This window comes from Hemicordylus capensis, chromosome 3 (genome assembly GCF_027244095.1).
Source record: "Hemicordylus capensis ecotype Gifberg chromosome 3, rHemCap1.1.pri, whole genome shotgun sequence".
NCBI lineage: Eukaryota > Metazoa > Chordata > Lepidosauria > Squamata > Cordylidae > Hemicordylus > Hemicordylus capensis.
This window is the reverse complement of record NC_069659.1, coordinates 183,976,813-183,994,951: the sequence shown is the minus strand read 5'-3', so window position 1 is coordinate 183,994,951 and position 18,139 is coordinate 183,976,813. Positions and strand designations below refer to the sequence as shown.

Here is an 18,139-nt window from a genome sequence, read left to right as displayed (position 1 = left end):
GTTTTAATTTAATCTTAAGTAAGTTCCAAATGTTCAGGAATCTCAACATCCAGAAAAATAATGTAGACCAGGCAATTTTTAAAACACAAAATAGCAATAGAAGCCTGCAGATGTAGGAGACACTTTATGAAGAGGAATCAGGTAAAAGACATGGTGCATTTTGCGCATGGGCCTTTCATCAGGGGACAGAAAGCACTAACACGAATTATGATAGTTTCTTCCAATACTTGGTTCCAAAGTCTCCATTTGGAGCCAGATTTTGTGGGGGGATGGGACTATATTCTTACTCAGACATTTTGTTGTATGTACATATAGGTGTACCTGTGCATGTTTTTGTGTTAATGAATGCTATTGAATGCCATCTGATCTATGTTATCTTTCCATGAAATAAGAATTCTGTTATTACTGAGCTCAGGTAGTGTTGTCCACAAACAGGATAGGTGTATAATCCACCTGAGAAATTTCACTAGTCTTATAAAAACTCTTTTGGTTTTCTTCCAATATTTTGACTGAAGGAACAAATTCAAATTGTTTTGAATTTCTCTTTAGGAAAAATGGATAACTACCTAGGGAGTATGTAGAACCCTCTTATTAAATGTTGGTAGTCTCCTGAAACTAATTTGGCTTATCTAGAAAGAAGGTTTTCCTGAGGAGGAATGTCCAAATTCCCTTTTAATGTCATTTACATCGGAATTTTGGTGGTAGCTTGAATCCCAGGTAAAATGAAGGAAACCATCAAGCATAGTAATGAACAATTCACTGAATAAGAACATGCTAAAATAATCAATATTCTTTCTCTTCCTCAGTCTGAAAACTGAAAAGGCGGAGATGCCATAAAGCTATAATCAAATTAGAAGACTAAATGTGTAATGATTCACCAGAGTCCTTCTTTTATTGCCAGTAGGAGAAAGTTTACCATTACACCAGCTAATCACAGCTCAATGTAGCTTTAGCCTTTTGTATTGGCTCTTATTGCAGATACATATCACTATAACATAGTGCTTTCATTTAGAACCCATCATGGTGCTTTTAACAGTTCGCCAGCAACACACGTAAAATTAAAGAAAGGAAGAACTGCATAGAAGGTTTGTAGTTACAGCTTCTGCAACTTCAGCTTCAACATTTTTATCGTTTGCTTATGTTTTCATTGCATACCATAGGAGACTGAATTTCCAGTGCATGTATTGTTTTAGGTTGTCCCCAGAGTTCTGAAATGTGTTCTTTTCCCACCCCCACCCCAGTGTTTGGCATTTATCTTGCTCTCTTTATGGTAGTAATTCTAATGGAATTATTGACTTTACAGCAGTAAAACTCTATGGCCAATACTAGTTTTGCTACTGACTTCAGACAATATATTATTTCATCCCATGCTGGTACTTAGCAAATCAGAAAATACTGGAAGGGAGTGAAATGGGATTGGCTATGAAGTTTTATAACAGGAATTCATAAGAGCACATATTTTAACAATGTAAACACATCAGGAGTTCAAAGCATTTCAGAGTTACTTTATGTAGTTGATGTAGCCACCTAATGGCTCAGGGGGGAAATAACTTGCCTAGGCAGCAAGAGGTTGCCGGTTCGAATCCCTGCTGGTATGTTTCCCAGATGATTGGAAACACTTATATCGGGCAGCAACAATATAAGAAGATGGTGAAAGGCATCATCTCATACTGTGCAGGAGATGGGAATGGTAAACCGCTCCTGTATTCTACCAAAGAAAACCACAGGGCTCTGTGGTCGCCAGGAGTCAACACCGACTCAAGGACACAACTTTACAGTCCTCTTTACATTTAAATACTCCTTGGTGTCATTCTTTCTTCACACACTGAGGTTTCCTAAATTTGACTCTTAACTAAATGCATGTGTCCGCGGGACTGTACTACTTCAGAACACAGCTTATAAACTCCCTGTATGTGGAAGCCATATTAGAGAAGTTTCTAGTCTGTCCTGATTCCTGATATGCTGGTTATCATGTTCAGTCTTGGCCATCTAAAGGACAATGCATTTGGAAATGCATTGCCTTCTTCCAATGGTAAGTCACAGTCCTAGGAGAAATAGCAGCAGGCAATGCTATGTAAATGTCCCTTTCTTCTTTGGTCTCATTTGCAAGTACAGGAGAATCTCCAGATTCACAGACTCCATATCCACAGTTCCGCGTATCTGTGGTCGGGGAATTGGCACGTGGAATGACCGTGGTATACGTGGAGAAAACGGGCAACTAAGGGGTTAAATTTTGTGTATCTGTGGGTCGGGGGTGGCCGGAAACAACCCTGGAGGTCATTTCCAGCCACGATTTTGTGTTTGGGAGCCTCAAAATAGCTCTGTTTTTATAAAATAATAAACAAAACCCATGATTTTGGGCAAATTTTAGGCCATTTGGAGACACAGCTCAACTCAAGGGGACCAGTGAATAATGATAGGCAGCCCCCCAACCCCCGCGCATCTCTCCTCCAAAATTTGGCCGGTTTTTGATGATTTTCCTGACCTCCAGGAATCCCATTGCCCCAATGCCTTCAAATTCCTTCCGCAGGCTCCATATTCCCCAGGCTCACAGGAGATGAAAGAAGCATGCTGACCTGGCTGTGAGACTTGGACAATGACAGTGCCACTGTGGAGGAATAAGATGAAAAGGAGGTGATGGCGTTGGGGTTGTTGCTGCTGTCTGTACCTCTGCCTCCTTTTCACTCCCCTCTGTTTGCAGCACGCATCAGCTGGGTCACACCTTGCTCCAAACCAACAGACACCCCACCCCCGAGCCCACTCCCCCCCCCCGGCTGCCCATTGGCTCCACTAGCTGCTGCTCAGTAGCAAACTCCACCCCCTACTTCCTTCCTCAGCTCCCCGCCAACCCCAACTAACCGCAGCAACAGCTAGGAGAAAGGGTTGTCCTTAGAGGAGGGAACACGATGGGGCCCATAGTTCTCTGCACCCTTGAACAGTGCCACTTGGGCCACTGCCCTAAGCCAGTCTTGAGAACCAACAATTTTTGTGTCAGCTTGATGGAATGTCCATGAAGTAGGTCAGAAAAAACCTCTAAAACAGAAACTGTTCATGTGTACCTTACTCTCAAACCAAAACATGCTTGCTAAAAAAATTTCAGCTTCAGGGTTGCAGTGAAAAAGAGGCAATTTTAGTAATGCAGAAAATGCAGAATAATAGCAGTTACCTCAGGGCTGATATTTAGTTCTGCAAATTGCAAACTATATTATATCCTTATGCATCAGAAGTTAATGGTGGGCCTTCATATTCCCATGTCCATGTCTTGGCTACTTATTTGAGTTGACAATACTTTTTACTATTCATCTTTGAATTTAATTAGGCTAGGCTGTCTCATGCTTGACAAGCTGCCAGCACTTTCTTCCTCATTCTCTTCCCCACTCCTTTTTTCCCTTTTAAATAGCTAACACAATATGAAAGTCAGTAACAAAGAGATTTTCATGTCAAATTACAAGGAGGGAAATCTGATTTGCCTAATAGGATTTTAATTCTTTATCATCTTGGTGACTTTCTGTAAGTAGTAATAGTTCAAAAGAAAGGCTTAGCTGACGTTTTCTTCAAATACTCCTCACTCGCTGTACATTTTCTTACAACCTCTACCATGTCTATACAGATTTTACAAGACTGTGGCACTACAGTACTATGCACCTCATAAAAGTTCTTGGTTTTGCTGGATTTAGGACTGTTTCCTGTATCACATTCTAAGACCCAGAAATGTTCCTGCAAATCACTCCTGGGAAAACCTGATATAGAAAGAAAAATCTAAGATTGCTTGGGAAAGTGCATTATTTGTGTGCCATGAGAAGAGTTCAACAATGAAGCACTATGCTGGAACTGCAACTATCACTCTGTCTGTGTTGAAGGGAGGTCCTATAAAGCATTGATCCCCCTCCCTCGGCCAACATATGGGCAGTGACATCCCAAAGGATGCCCTGAGATTCCTCAATCTAGCCCACACTTCAGCTGATCAGTAGAGGGGAAACCCAGAAGTATCACAGTGGCCTAGAAACCACAATTGAATGCCTGAGCCCTGAGTGCCTAGGCAGGATGCCAGGAGGTAATATAGTATTAACGGGAAAATGCCAGAATTGCAAGGAAGATATCTGCCCTGGGAGGAGACAAAGTATAGGGGTATATTTTTAAATGAAAGAGTGAAGTGTGTCTTTAATCTAGGGAAAAAAGATCTTCCGTAAGTATCAACACCAGTGGTGCACCTAAGTAATTTTGGCGCCCAAACAGCACCCACCATGAGGCCCCCTCCCCCGACCGCCATGAGGCCCCCGCTGCTGCGACTGCCACCGTGAGGCCGAACCACTAATTTTTCAATAATTCTAGCTGCCAGGGTGGGTGGGGGGTGAGCTTAGCATGCCTCCCCGGCCTCCCCCCATGGTGGTGGCAGCGGTAGTGGGTGGAGCGGTAGCAGCTGCTGGGCTTGACCATCCAGCCTAGTGGACCCTGAGAACTGTGAGGCGCTCCAGCACGCCTTAACAGTTGGAATAGATCGTTGGGATGCTCTATTATAACTGTGCAGGTGCACTGGAGCACCTCGCAGTTCTCAGGGGCTGCTGGGCTGGATGGTCAGGCCCAGAGGCTGCTCCCACTCTACCCGCTGCTGCCGCCACCACGGGAGGAGGCAGGGGAGACCCGCTCGACTCATCTCCTGGCAGCTAGAGTTGGCGGTTCAGCCTCACGGTGGGGCAGTGGTGGTGGGTGCTGGGTGGTGGCAGGAGGCTCCCCCAAGCCTTTGGAGGCCCTCCCAGACCTTGGAGGCCATGGGCCAGGGCCCCATGGTCCGGGGGTAAGAGTGCCTCTGATCAACACTGTTGGAAACTCTTCTACTTATTTCCTAGCAAAATCATAAAAGAAGAGATAAGGCAGGAAATTTTTTCGTTCAGGCCAGGCCATCAACCATTAGCACCACATAAGAGTCCCCAAATTCATCACGTTGTTCTTCATGCGTATGAATGTCAACAATTTATTTTTATGCTAAAATACTATTGGGTAAATTTCCTCCGCTGGCAATCAAGGTTTCTCCTATTTGCAAAGCCACACCCCTTTCATTGTATAGCTCCGTCCTATGTTCTTTTTCTTGTTGATGTTAGGACTAGTTTGGGCAGTGAGAGTTATTGTCTTATTGTTTCTCTAGCTATAGGGACTAGACGCTTGCTTTTTAAACAAAATGAAAGCAAAGACTCCAAGAAACTGAATTCTGCATCCAGTTCTTTGCTGGTCAAATGACCGTAACAATAAAGATTTGAGATTTGCATCCAGTTCCATATTCTGTATTTGTTCTATGCTCTAATTAAAATCATGGCATACACACAACTTTGCTCTTTGGCCACTTGTTCTCGTACTTACTTTATGTTTTCTAATGCAGGAGTAAATCACAAGGGTATTCTTTGCATCATTAAATCATCAAGTGGCAGGTGGCCCTGAGCATCTCATCAAATACACCTACAAAACTTGTGCATGTAAACAACTATTCCTGTTTGATTCAGACTGAAAGCAATTTTTAGCACTTACTGTGGAGATATATAAATTTTGCCAGTCTTAGCTCTGAAGAGCAGGGATTGAAAGCAAGCACCATTTAATATATTTTTAAAGATGTTAATGAAATGGACTGATCCGTATCATGGGGGGGGGGAATTATGTAGAGTTGCCACCCCTTTGATGAATTTTTGATGAAAACTGAATTAATCCCTGCCCATATACCTCTCATCTAAATCAAATGTCTCATACAAATTCCCTCCCCACGGCGCTAGGTGGAGAGGATTTCATTTCTAGACTCAAAAAATGACAGAAACTTATGCAAGTTTCAGAATGATTATAGGAAACACAGACAATTCATAAACCGCAGGTAAAAGTTCTCCTTTGAAACACAAATAGTTATATATGTAATTTTTGATTTGGATGATGTGTGTGTGGAGTGCCTGGACTTAAACCCACCAAATGTTACACTTTTCAAAGTAAACCATGGAGCAAACTTTTCAGCAGTAGCATAATGAGAGTGAGGCATTAAGGGCACTTGCTCTGGGCACAACCTTGGCAGAGGAAGGCATAAAAGGTCATATAATGTACATTATATGTACATTAGAGATGTACATATAGGGCGGTATAGAAAATATGATAAATAAATAAATAATATAATATAATAGATTGACAGTTATATTACATGCTGCAAGGGTCCCCATCGCTCCCCCCACCCCGCTCCCCACACACCAGCTTGGAATAACCAGGTATGTTGTCATGGTGGAAGATCAAAAGCCCAATACTCGTTTGTTCAGAGGCTTTTAGTGAAAGCAGTGCAGCAGGCAGAATGGCACTGTGGCAGCTTTTTATTGGTTCTTTGATCACAGCCTAACACAGTAAAGCACATTCAGCCACTGAATAATGTTGGTGGGGAATGGTGGGGGGGGGGAGGAATCAGATTTGCAATTCTAGCCAACTGCTTCTGAGCTGAACCACCATATTTTTACCAATTGCTCACCACAGGGATCAGCCTAGGGGTAACTCAGCCGAACTTTCTGTTCCTTCCATATGACAGGTTTGAACAGCAGTGGCTAGGCCGCAGGCATTTTAGCAATAGCCCCCAACCTTTGAAACCTCTGTCCAGAAGGGATTAGGCAGAGATCAGCACAGTTGTCTTTTCAGAGAAAGCTGTAGAATCTTCCTGCCTTGCAAGGCTTTAAAGTTAGGATATACATTTTCTGTGCCAGCTTGGTCTTGTATATGATATTGTATTATAGTTCATGTTTTTCAATATAAACCACCTTGAACTTTATGGGAAAATTGTAAACATGCTTTAATAAACATAACAAACTTCTGTTGTATACTTTTTACTTCTTTACTCTGTGTGTGTGTGTGTGTGTGTGTGTGATATGAAAAATTAAATTTGTGGGGCAGTTGTCTTAGAGAGATGTAGCTGAGATCCTGCCCGTGGCACAGAAATGACTAATTACCATACCACTTAGGAGAAGCAGAAGACAATTTGGTATATCTCATTGATTCAGCCTTAGTTCCTGTGAAGCTCACCTGATCCAGAATGGAGATTGGGTCAGTTAGATTTACTGAATGCATCTCCCACTTCCCATAGGTCATCCCTGTGGCTTATTTGAAAGCAGTAGAAATGGCAGGTATGCCTTCATGTACTGCTAAAGCTTGCCTTTCAGCATATGTTGTTCTGTGTATTTGCCAAGCATGCTGAAAACTGAATCCTACATCTGGCAGCGGGTATATATTGCTACCTTGCCTACTAGCTGGAGGCCATAACACACAGGCTTTTCAAATAGTTACCATACTACAGTACTACTATAACAAATATTTATACTCACAGAACTGTTTTACACATTATATTCAGTAGTAGATTTTCCATCCCCTGGATATGCCATTCAGTGGAACTCACTGCATGTGTCAGGGCTCTCCTGTGGTGAGTGTTCCAACCCACAATACACATCAATAGCCCCCAACTAAATTAGTTTTCGACTCGATGATACAACTGGGGAGGGAGGAAAATCAGCACAGGGATGCCAGCTATCAAAATCATACCTCAGATGACTCCAAAGACAGACCTTTAATCAGCCATCTAATGTGTTCCTCCAAAAGTTCAGTTCACGGAAATCCCAGCAAGAAAGGTTTGGAAGAGTAAATGGTCAGCTGCATAAATCATTCAACAATAAATTAGTAATGTAGAATATACATGTGTTTTTCCAGTAATGCCAATATAAGAAAATGGACAGGAAACACTTCTCAGAGCTAGAACGCTTTATAAACTGCAAAGGGGAAAAGAACCAGCTGAACATATAGATTTTTTAAAAAATATATAATAATTGCCTATAGCATAATTTCCTTTTATTTAGTAGCCCTATTCCTGTTCATGGCTGTTAGAAATATCCAATCAATTATCTATTATTTTATTAATAAGAATAATGTTTCACACAAATAATTAGCTTGTGCAAACAAGCACTTGCTAACTTGGTAAAGAAGTACCTTTTAATGTGGCAATTCTCTTTCTTTAGCAGGGGGAGAGTAACTGGCACTTATCCACCCCAGCACAGCATCCCTCCAGTGACTGTTGCTGGTGTCTGTCTTATGTTTCTTTTTAGATTGTGAGCCCTTTGGGGACAGGGATCCATCTTATTTATTTATTTTGTCTCTGTGTAAACTGCCCTGAGCCATTTTTGGAAGGGCGGTATAGAAATGAATGAATGAATGAATGAATGAAGCACTTGTTATTGCTGCAATGGGTTTGTGCCGAAGAAATGACATGATTATACCATGCTGTGGCCGGCAAAGGGAGGCAAGCCAGTGGCAATGGCGGTGGTCTAATCTAAATGACATGTTTTTTCTCGTATGTCACTTTATTTTATGACCAGTGGTGATAACAATCAACTTATTACTTACTTACTAATCTAAATGACAGTGGCCCCCTCTGTTTTTAAACTTTGAAAAAGATATAGGAGACCTGACTGTGGCTCTTCCATGTCTCATCTAGTTTGGTCCTAAAAACAAGGCTTCTGTTTCCCAACAGCAGTTTATCCAGTGAAAGATTGTACCTGATCTAATTTTTATTCACAATAAAAGCAGGGAAACAGATATAATTGGGGGCGGGGACAATGTGTGAGATTGGAGAAAGGGAGAGAATCAGTATACTGATCTCAAAGGAAAAGTGAACTTATTTCAAAGGACTCTAATATATATTATTTCCTAAGATACAGAACTTCAAAGGATTCGCAAGAACATGCAGATAAATAGATTATGCTTCTGAGGCGATTCATCATTTCAACAATACTTATGGTGTGTTTTTTTGGACTTCCACCAGAAATTATTTGAGTTCTGCCTTCTGAAGGAGATGTTCCTTTTATCTCTGTTATTTTTATCTTCTCAAAGAAGAGAAAAAGATACTTCCTAATAACCTACCTACTGTACATTGTTTGATGTCATCTTTAGGCCACTCAGCAAATACAGCAAGATTATTATGGTTGATGAAACCCTGATGATAGTCCCTACAGTGCTTTATCCGTATCCAGAAGACAAAAACGGACAGCTGAATTAAAGGGAAAAGCTTTGTTATAGTCCCAGAATAACATTAGAGTTTATTTATCAGTACAGCTGAAAGCCTCTTCCAGTATAGCAAATAAATACGTAGGAACACTGTATATAGAGATTAGCCAAGGGTGTACTATTTTTTAGGGCTGCTTCACCGTTTACATTCGTTTTATGAAATCTCTTTCTTGTCCCACAGAGACTTCTGACTTGGTATGGTTTTTTGCTTTCTGGTCTTCTCCTGTGTCATGCTGGGTAACTTATTCCTTATAGAAATGGAGCCAAGGCTCTATTTTAGAGCTTCTCCTTATGGAAATGGAAGACAAAACTTCATTTTAAAGCTGCCTTGCCAGATGCCAGGCACCTGAAGAATTAGAAAGCACTGGGATATGAAGATGTTTGGCATAGTTGCTGGAAGTACTTGAGGCTGTTCTCACAAGCAGCCAGGACAGGGCTAAGGCAGTCAAACCCAGGCTTGGCTGTCCATGAGAACGGCCAAGAGCCTCACAGCTCCTGGTGGCGCCTCGGCTATGAAGCCCAACTGTTAAATGCAGTTAACCTTAAACCTGTTTAATTGACCATGTGTCAGCACCGGCTACTGTCAGCTTGTGCTGAGACCCTGAGGGGCACCCACCTGTTGCGGGCAGGGTGGAGATACTGTGGGAATTCATAGGACAAATCTGAATCAATTCGAATAGAATCTGGCGTGATTCGATTTGTACCCGAATCTAGCCAATGGATCACAGGGGCAATTTGTTCTTTCTCCAAACCATCCGAATCAACTAGATTTGGGTACAAATCATTTTGTACCAGAATTGATTTGCACATCTCTACTGTTAATAACTGTGGTGATATCTCTTTTATCTTAATCTTCTAGAGGTGCCATAAAGATGGCCTTACTTCGCAGGGACCTAGTGAGACAAAGTAAAATCCAAAGCTATTTCAAAAAGCACTGTGTGGAAATAAATTATGTCATAGTAATACTTTGTATTCATATGTATGTGGTGCAACCTTTCCTTGTGTGTAATGATTTTCTACATAAAGGAGATTTTTAATAATCTAGAATGTACTTTCTAAATTGCCTTATGATCCACAAAATCTTTCCAGTATACATATCTTTCTCAGATACGGTAAGGAGAAATATTAGCAGCAGCTTTCAAAAGCACTATAAATGCACTAGAAAACAGCACCCCCCTCCCCACAACACAGAGTTGACAATCTCATAAAAATCAGTTTATTCTGTGAGAAATGTTATCCTTAAATTCACTTTTAAGAAGAAAGGGAAAAGAAATCCTTACAATGGTAACTTCATACTCAACTCTTTCTATAAGAAAGTGTAAAACAAAAAGAGGTATTATGAATTGCCATAAGAGAAAATCTTTTTATCTGAAAAAAGATAAAATGAACAATATTTAGATAGATAGATAGATAGATAGATAGATAGATAGATAGATAGATAGATAGATAGAACATCTCCTCAAAAATTCACTTCACTTTAGCATTCAATAGTGTGTGTGGGGGGGAAACTCCATTAACTCCATTACTATTCACAATATTAGCCAAGTTGATATTTACAGTGAGTGCAATAGAGTGCATTTTAGATCTGTATCTTGCACCTTACATGCAATCTGATTTTCTTGGCTGTTTTGCCTTCTGCAACCTTTTTCTTGCCTCCATTTTTCCTCCCCCCCTCTCCCCCCTATTATTCTCTCTTGCTCAGTTTTTATATCGCCTTTCATAAGGCACCCCAAGGTGTTATACAAAAGTTAAAATATCTAATCCAATTCACGATCTTAGACCAACATAAAAAATACAATTCATAAAACAGTTTAAGTTAGATACAATCCCGTTTTTGCTATGGAAATGTTCTTCTTGTGGCAACATGAGGAAGGTCATACAAGGATAAAACCTGACATTAATTTAAATGTGTCTGATCCATTTTTAGCCTACTTTCCAGTAGTCTTATGAGATCACCCTGCATTCCATGTGTCCGTGTGCGTATGTATGTGTGTGTGTGTGTGTGTCCCCACATCAACTTCACAATGCCTGAACCAATATGAACCAAATCGGGCACAGTTGCAGGGACACATAGGGACACCTCTATGGCATAGTTTGTGACGATGTCATCCACCCCAATTCAAGATGGCGGATGCATACACTTTTGAGGCACAAGTGGGCTAACTTGTGAACCACTACAGTTGTAGGGGCACATGGGGACACCTCAATGACATTGTTCATGATGATGTCATCCATTCCGATTCAAGATGGCAGATGTGTAAACGTTTGAGGCACAATTGGGCTAACTTGTGAACTGCCAAACTGATTTGAACCAAATTTGCTACAGCTGTAGGGGCACATGGGTAAACTTAAAGTAGTTTGTGATGATGTCATCCACGCCTATCCAAGATGGCAGAAGTGTGAACTTTTGAGGCACAAGTGCACTAACTTGTGGACTTTCTAACCAATTTGAACCAAATGAGGTACAGTTGTAGTGAGTGCCACACAGGGACACCTCAGTGGTATAGTTTGTAATGATGTCATCCACCCCGATCCAAGACGTTTGAGGTGCAAGAGTTGAGGTGTGAACATTTGAGGTGCAAGAGATCTATCTTTTGGACCTTGATTTGAACCAAATTTAATCCAGTTGTAGATATAGTGAAAGGAAAGTAGGCAGATTAATTCTTACTAGAACAACTTGTTTTAAAATAAACACACGAACGGGACACATGATCTGGACTGAAAGTGTAGGGGAGTTTAATACTTTGTCCTCAATCCTAATTGCATCCCTGCATGTGCTATTTCCCTTGAGTAAAAATTTTTAATTGGCGCCAGTGGAAGCGTGTGGTGTGTGTGATTTGGAATGGGTTCATGGCAGGGGCAATGTGTTAACCCTCCACCTTTTTATGATTTGGTTTGGGTACCCCCTGCATGTGTGATTTACAAGTAAAAAGGAAAACTGTAGAGTCAGCAGATGTATATCAAAACAGTGCCTAGTTTGACCATAATTGTGCACTAGTGCAGGGTTTCTTAACCTTGGGCCCCCAGATGTTGTTGGACTACAACTCCCATCATTCTCTGCCACAAAGGCCATATCTGGGGATGATGGGAGTTGTAGTCCAACAACATCTGGGGGCCCAAGGTTAAGAAACCCTGCACTAGAGCTATAATCCGAATATAGATGGCTTGGCTTCTGCTCTTCACTAGTGACCAAGCAGCTTTGTGCAAACTGAACCAATAAGGGGGCTAGAATTTGAACAGAACCTCTCCCCCCACCCTAAGAAAAACAAACAAGCAGCATCCATCTGTTGAATTTGTTTTGTTTTGTTTTTACTGCTGTAAGTTACCTTGAGAATGTATCAGTAGGCCAAAAGGGCAGGTTAGAATTCTTGAAAAACATAATGAAGATTAAAACAACTGTTTTCTTCACCATCCTTCCCCTTCGCTGTTTTGAGTGTTAGCAACATGTGTGCAAGCAACGTTATTTGTAGAGATTAGGGCAGCCTCGGAACTGAACTAGCTCATAGCATCTGGCAGTTGTCCCCCATAAGACCCTTCTCTAGCTTAGCACAGCTACAACATGGTGTACTTTGGCCTTTAAGCTCCCATGCCATTTCTTTGCCCCGAGTACAGCCCTAAAACAACTTGCTGCTTTAGAAATGGCACAGACGGTAGCTTAGGAATGAATAATTGGCTATATTTTATTTCATTTTTTATTAAATCAGGAATTAGACTAGGAGTTATATACCAACTGGCATAGCCTAACAACAACTGCTAGCAAATGCAACGACTAAAGGTAGCAGACATCATGACATTGGGCCTGAAGGGGGATGATGCACAGTTTGGATTATTGGTGTACTTTATAAGTGTACTAAATTCTTAATTGAACCAGATAGTTAACAATATTCAGTGACATCATGAATTGACAGCAGAACTGAAGATATTGTCAGGGCCTTGCAATTTCACTATGTTAAATGCATGTGGTCTTTTTAGTGAGAGTATATAAAACAGGCTTTCAAAAACCACTATAGAAATTGGGATACCAAGGCATGTAGTAAAAGCAGATATATATAATGATCCTGCCAACATTAATCATTTGAACAACGATTTTCAGTGGGAGCATGTGCTTATTCATTTCCAGCTGAACTTAATGGGACTTGAAAATACCTGGATTGGCCCCATACTGTTTAAACATGAGAAAAAGATAGACAGGAAGTTCATCCAGAACATTATGAGATATCGAGCTCTTTCCTGGTCTCTGAAGAAGGTACTGAGAATTGTTTGGTTGGGCGGGGGGGAATAGCTTTATTCAGATTCACACAAAGCCAGACTACTACTAATTTTCCACTCTAGATCACTTGCAAAACCTGGTCTGGAATAGCCTCATACACAAATTAGTTATAACTGCAACAAAAACATGAACTGGATTTCTAAACACTACAAACATGGACATACGTTTTTGGTGAGGTAAGTAATTACATTACTCTGCGGAGTGTAAACTTTAAGATGCATATTTCAGAATAAAAAGGGTTTCAAAGTATGCTTGATCTTACAAGCAATGAAAAAATAGCCAGACCATGGTATGGGAAAAGAAATACCCATATACATTCTTGGATAGTGATAGCAACTCCAACTGTGAGGCTACATCTATGTTGCAATTGCTATGTATTTTTCCAAACCAGACTATCATATCTGCCAGCCTTGGAAACATGGTTCGCTGAAGGAGCTAAGGGTCTTAAACAAACATCTCTCAGTACTCTTGTAATTCCTAGAGTGCTTTAGAGAAAACCATGCCAGTTTAACTTGCTTCATTGCAGTTTGAATTTGTAATGATGTTACTATATCATTTCAACTGGCTGGCCTACTACTATTAGCTTCTCACTGAAGCTATAGTCACGAGCAGCCAAAACTGGGCTAAAGAAGCCCAGTCCGGTTTCGCCTGCATGTGAGAACCTCCGGGAACCATTCAGCTTCTGGTGGCAGCGCAGCGACAAACCACCTCCAGAACTCAGCGTCAAAATGAGGTTAAGGGAGCAAGTGCTCATTTTCCTGATCATCTGCCGGGGCTGGAAAACTACGGAGCTCCTGGCCGGCATCGGGGTATCCCCATAATGCACCATGCACTTGCGCGGTGCATTATGGGAGTTCCAGGGGCCTCCCGGCCCCCAAACCTCTCTGCTGCCAGCTGAATCTGGCAATCATCTGGGCAGTTATCAAAGTGCCAAAGATAATCTGCAGGGAGGTAAGCATTTTAAAGTGTTCTCCAAGCTCTCCCTCAAGCTTTTTCTCTGCAATTCTGAGGAATGGCTCTTAGGCTAATAATATTTATTTATTTATTCATTCATTCATTCATTCATTCCACTTTTATACCGCCCCAAACTCGTGTCTCTGGGCGGATAATGTAGGCCTGCTTCACACAGTTGTTTGAATCTAGGAGGCTATTCACAGGCATGTGCAAAACTGAAGGGAGCCCAGCCCGTTTTTGAACGTGCTTGTGAACTGCTGGGATCGCACTTGTGCGAGGCATTATTGGCGCTCCGGGGGGTGGGGTGGCATGGGGCGGCACATCCCAGCAGCCTGACCCTCAGAGCTCCCAGCAGGAGCCAGTGCTCATCTGGGCGGGAGAGCCACCCGCCCAGGAATGGCAGGGCGATAGTCTGCGGAGAGGTAAGCGCTTCCAGGCTCCCTCTCTGCAAACCGGGTAGAGCCTTCTCACTGCACATGAGAAAGGGTTCTAGATTTAATGTGGGTCACCAACATTAATATGATTGTGTGAACCCATACCGTGTTGGGAATCTCAGATTCATCTTAGGCCAGTTGATTTCCCTGACAACCTATCAGTTTTAGCAGCAGCTCACCACCATTGCGGGAACCAGCACTTAAGAAATTGGGCAAGGCTTCTTTTAAAAAAACCAAAGCCTTTGCTCAGGAAGGAGTGGGAACAATTCACTTTGCCTAGGCAGAAGCTACAAAAACCAGCAGTCTCCAGCAAAAAGCTGCTGGAGCACCATTTCTTCTGTGTTGCAGTGCCCAGCTCTTGTTTCCCTGCTTATTGCTGGCCTAGGAAATACTGCTGATAGACTATTTTTAATGAAACTTTAAAAAAAGAAAGAAAGACACATGCAAACTAATCATCACAGGCAATATAAATGAATATTTAATTGGACTATTGACAGAAGATGTCACTCATACTTCCTTTTACCATGTTTCAGTATTGCATTTGAATGCATATTCTCCTCTCCCCACACATCGGGATATATGAGGAGAAAAGTATCTCTCTCAGGAGACATGTGGTAAGTGAAAGCATGAAATACCTCACACTTCCACTCTGCATTATGTCCAAAGCCATCCAGAGAGTGTTGGTTACTCTGAATCCAGTGCTGAAACATGCATAGGACAATATGTTTATAATAGTAATGGGAGATAAATAGTTTGCAGTAAAAGGGTATAGGTAGGAGCTGCAGAGAGCCAATGGTCACGTGAAAAATAATATGTGGTCTTTCATCACAACAGATAGGTAGACACCTCTGAATTATTATATATAGCACATGCCTGCATTTGGCTCTCTATCATACTGAAAATAATGGTTAATCCAGCCTTTAATGTAGGGTAATCCAAATCATACTTTCTTCATCTGGAGCTACCAACACTTCTATCAAATTCAAATTTTGAAATTTCTTTTGTATTCTGTAATATTACTTTATATTTAGACATCATATCAGAAACTGCTTTGAAGATTCAGGAAAACAAATAATGACAATAAGATGTTGTGCCTAACACTAAAATGGAGCAAGCTAGTTATGACAAAATCTGTAGATAAAAGTCTGTTTTCCCTTTTAAAATTTAACCAGAAAAATTGCTGATGTTTTCAGTAATGGTGAAAACAACTCTCAGTGATCACAGTTGCACTGTTGTTGTTGTTTTAAATTGTTATGATGAGACTCAGAAATGATGATAAGAAACCTGTAAAAATGTAGTAGTTGTTTCTGGAGCTTGTTAATGTATGAAAACTTGTTAGAAGCATGAAAAGTTTCACTGGAGTGGGTATTTGAGACAGAAGACTTTGGCCCTTCCACTTTCCCATTATCCTCCTGCCCCTTCCCACCTCGCTTCTCTTGATTCAGCACTTATCCCTTTCCTGCTCCTTATTTCCCCACCCTATAACATCTCCAACCATTAATTCACCACCACCTCCACCACCACCAAAGTTTCTTCATGTTGATAAGCAAAGCGAGTCTGGAGAAACAGGACAAGATTGGACCTGGAAGCCCCGGAGGCCCTGCCCCTTCCTCCATATGCAGCGACAATCTCAGCAGTGAATGGACTCATCTTCCACCTTCTATCTACCACCATGGCCATCTTCATTAGCAAATAATGGGGGGGGGGGTGCCAAGCCTGTTTGTAGAGATCTTGTCTCCCCTGCAAGCTTTCTGAAGCAACAATCCACCATAGAGTCTTGTCTGCAGGGCACCAGGAAAGCCTTTATTGAAACAGGACAACCTCTGTGGCTTAAACTCTTTAGGGAAACAGGGAAACAGGCTAGAGATAGGGGGACAGACTAGGTGGTTCAGTAGCAGTGCTGGAAAAGAGAGATATCTATCTTCTCTCTGCATAGTGATCCTAGACTGAAAGTGAGATGATTGGAGACCCACTTAGCAAAGGGGAGCTCCATGTGGTTAGGATGAAGCTTGTGAAGCTAAAAAGTATGGAAGTAGCTCTTTAGATCAGCCAGACCTGTCCTGTGCAGCCAAGGGTCTCTGGGAACAAAATTGCATATGTTCTCTCTCTGGGCTGGCAAGACTTACTCACAGTATGTCACAGGTGACAGACTTACTCACTTGGGCTGCTTTGCTCAAACTGCTGGCTTTCCAGTTAGGTAGTAATATCCCAAACTGAATCACAAAAGATTTCTAGAGCTTTAGTCACTAGTTCTTTCGGAGGGGAGGGAGTATGAGGAAATGAAAACAAAAGATTTCCTCTTCTGATTGGTCTATGCAAATACGATAATTCCATTACTGGGAAGGTTCTTTTGTTTTGGAAATCAGAGAGACATGTACTAAGATACTCTCTTTGCAGTCCCGAAGTAGAATCTGGACTTCAGAACAATGATCTTAGGCAGCATGCCTAGTGATATGCCTGTAAGTTAGCTAGAAGTGAATTTAAAATGGAGATCTCATGGTCCCATCTTGAGCAACACTAGTGGGCACTACATTCCGGTAGTCCCAAAACTAGGTAGAGGGGTGCTCCGGGGAGCCCCCAAAAGGCTTTCATTTTTCAGTCTTAGCAAATGTTTGAATTATTTTCATAACTTTCTTTTCTTACAGAATTTCCTTTTTTACTGAGTATAGAAAGTTATTTTTAAAAACAGCATGAGAGCATGAATAGCTTTCAAGATCAAAAAGAAAACATTTTAACAGGAAGCACATGGTTAAGAACTTGGATGGAGTTCAAGCTGAAGGCCATTTGGGATTTAACTGATAGGCATTCAATATAACTCCATCGCTTGTTTAGCAAACAACAGCAAAAGTGTGTGACCAAATTAATAAGTGTGTGCATTGGGACTGGGCTATAAATATATTTTTCTAATGAATAGCTAACTATCGTTGTGAAATCAACCTTTGAGTGTTCTTCATGTCTGTATAGGTTTCCTGCCTCCCTTGATTATAGCTATTCTCAGTTTGTAATTTTTTTATTAAAAAGAAGCACACAAAAGGGAACAGGAGAAACAATTTTTCTAAAAAAACCAAAACACTGTGTTTTTCCCTAAACACAAAAGTTATGCTTATGCAAGTGGCATGGGGACAAACTTGGTGGAACTGCAAATAAAAATTTTGGAGATAGAAAGAAGCTGAGAGGGGCAGAGCTCAGCTGGAGGGCACTCACTCTACATGCAGGTGGGCCACTGTGTGAAACAGGATGCTGGACTAGATGGGCCTTGGGCCTGTTCCAGCAGGGCTGTTCTTATGTTCTTAAGTAGTCTCTGGTTCAGCCCTCAGTCTCTCTAGTTAAAAGGCTCTCTGACAAAAGGGCTGGAATACATAGGTGGGGACAAGGACAGCAGGTGCCCCCCCCCCATAAGCCCCTTGCCACCTTTCCATAGCTG

The 18,139-nt window shown here is 41.5% G+C and overlaps 1 long non-coding RNA gene across 1 annotated transcript in view; it reads right to left on the bottom strand.

Moving 5' to 3' along the window:
- The window catches only part of LOC128351258 (uncharacterized), a 74,261-nt gene that overhangs the window by 28,860 nt on the left and 27,262 nt on the right, over window positions 1–18,139 (bottom strand). The window contains exons 3-4 of the long non-coding RNA XR_008319671.1: window positions 8,914–9,040; window positions 7,543–7,650 (exon numbers count right to left, since the gene is read on the bottom strand). This is a non-coding gene — a long non-coding RNA (uncharacterized LOC128351258). The remainder of the gene's footprint in view (window positions 1–7,542; window positions 7,651–8,913; window positions 9,041–18,139) is intronic.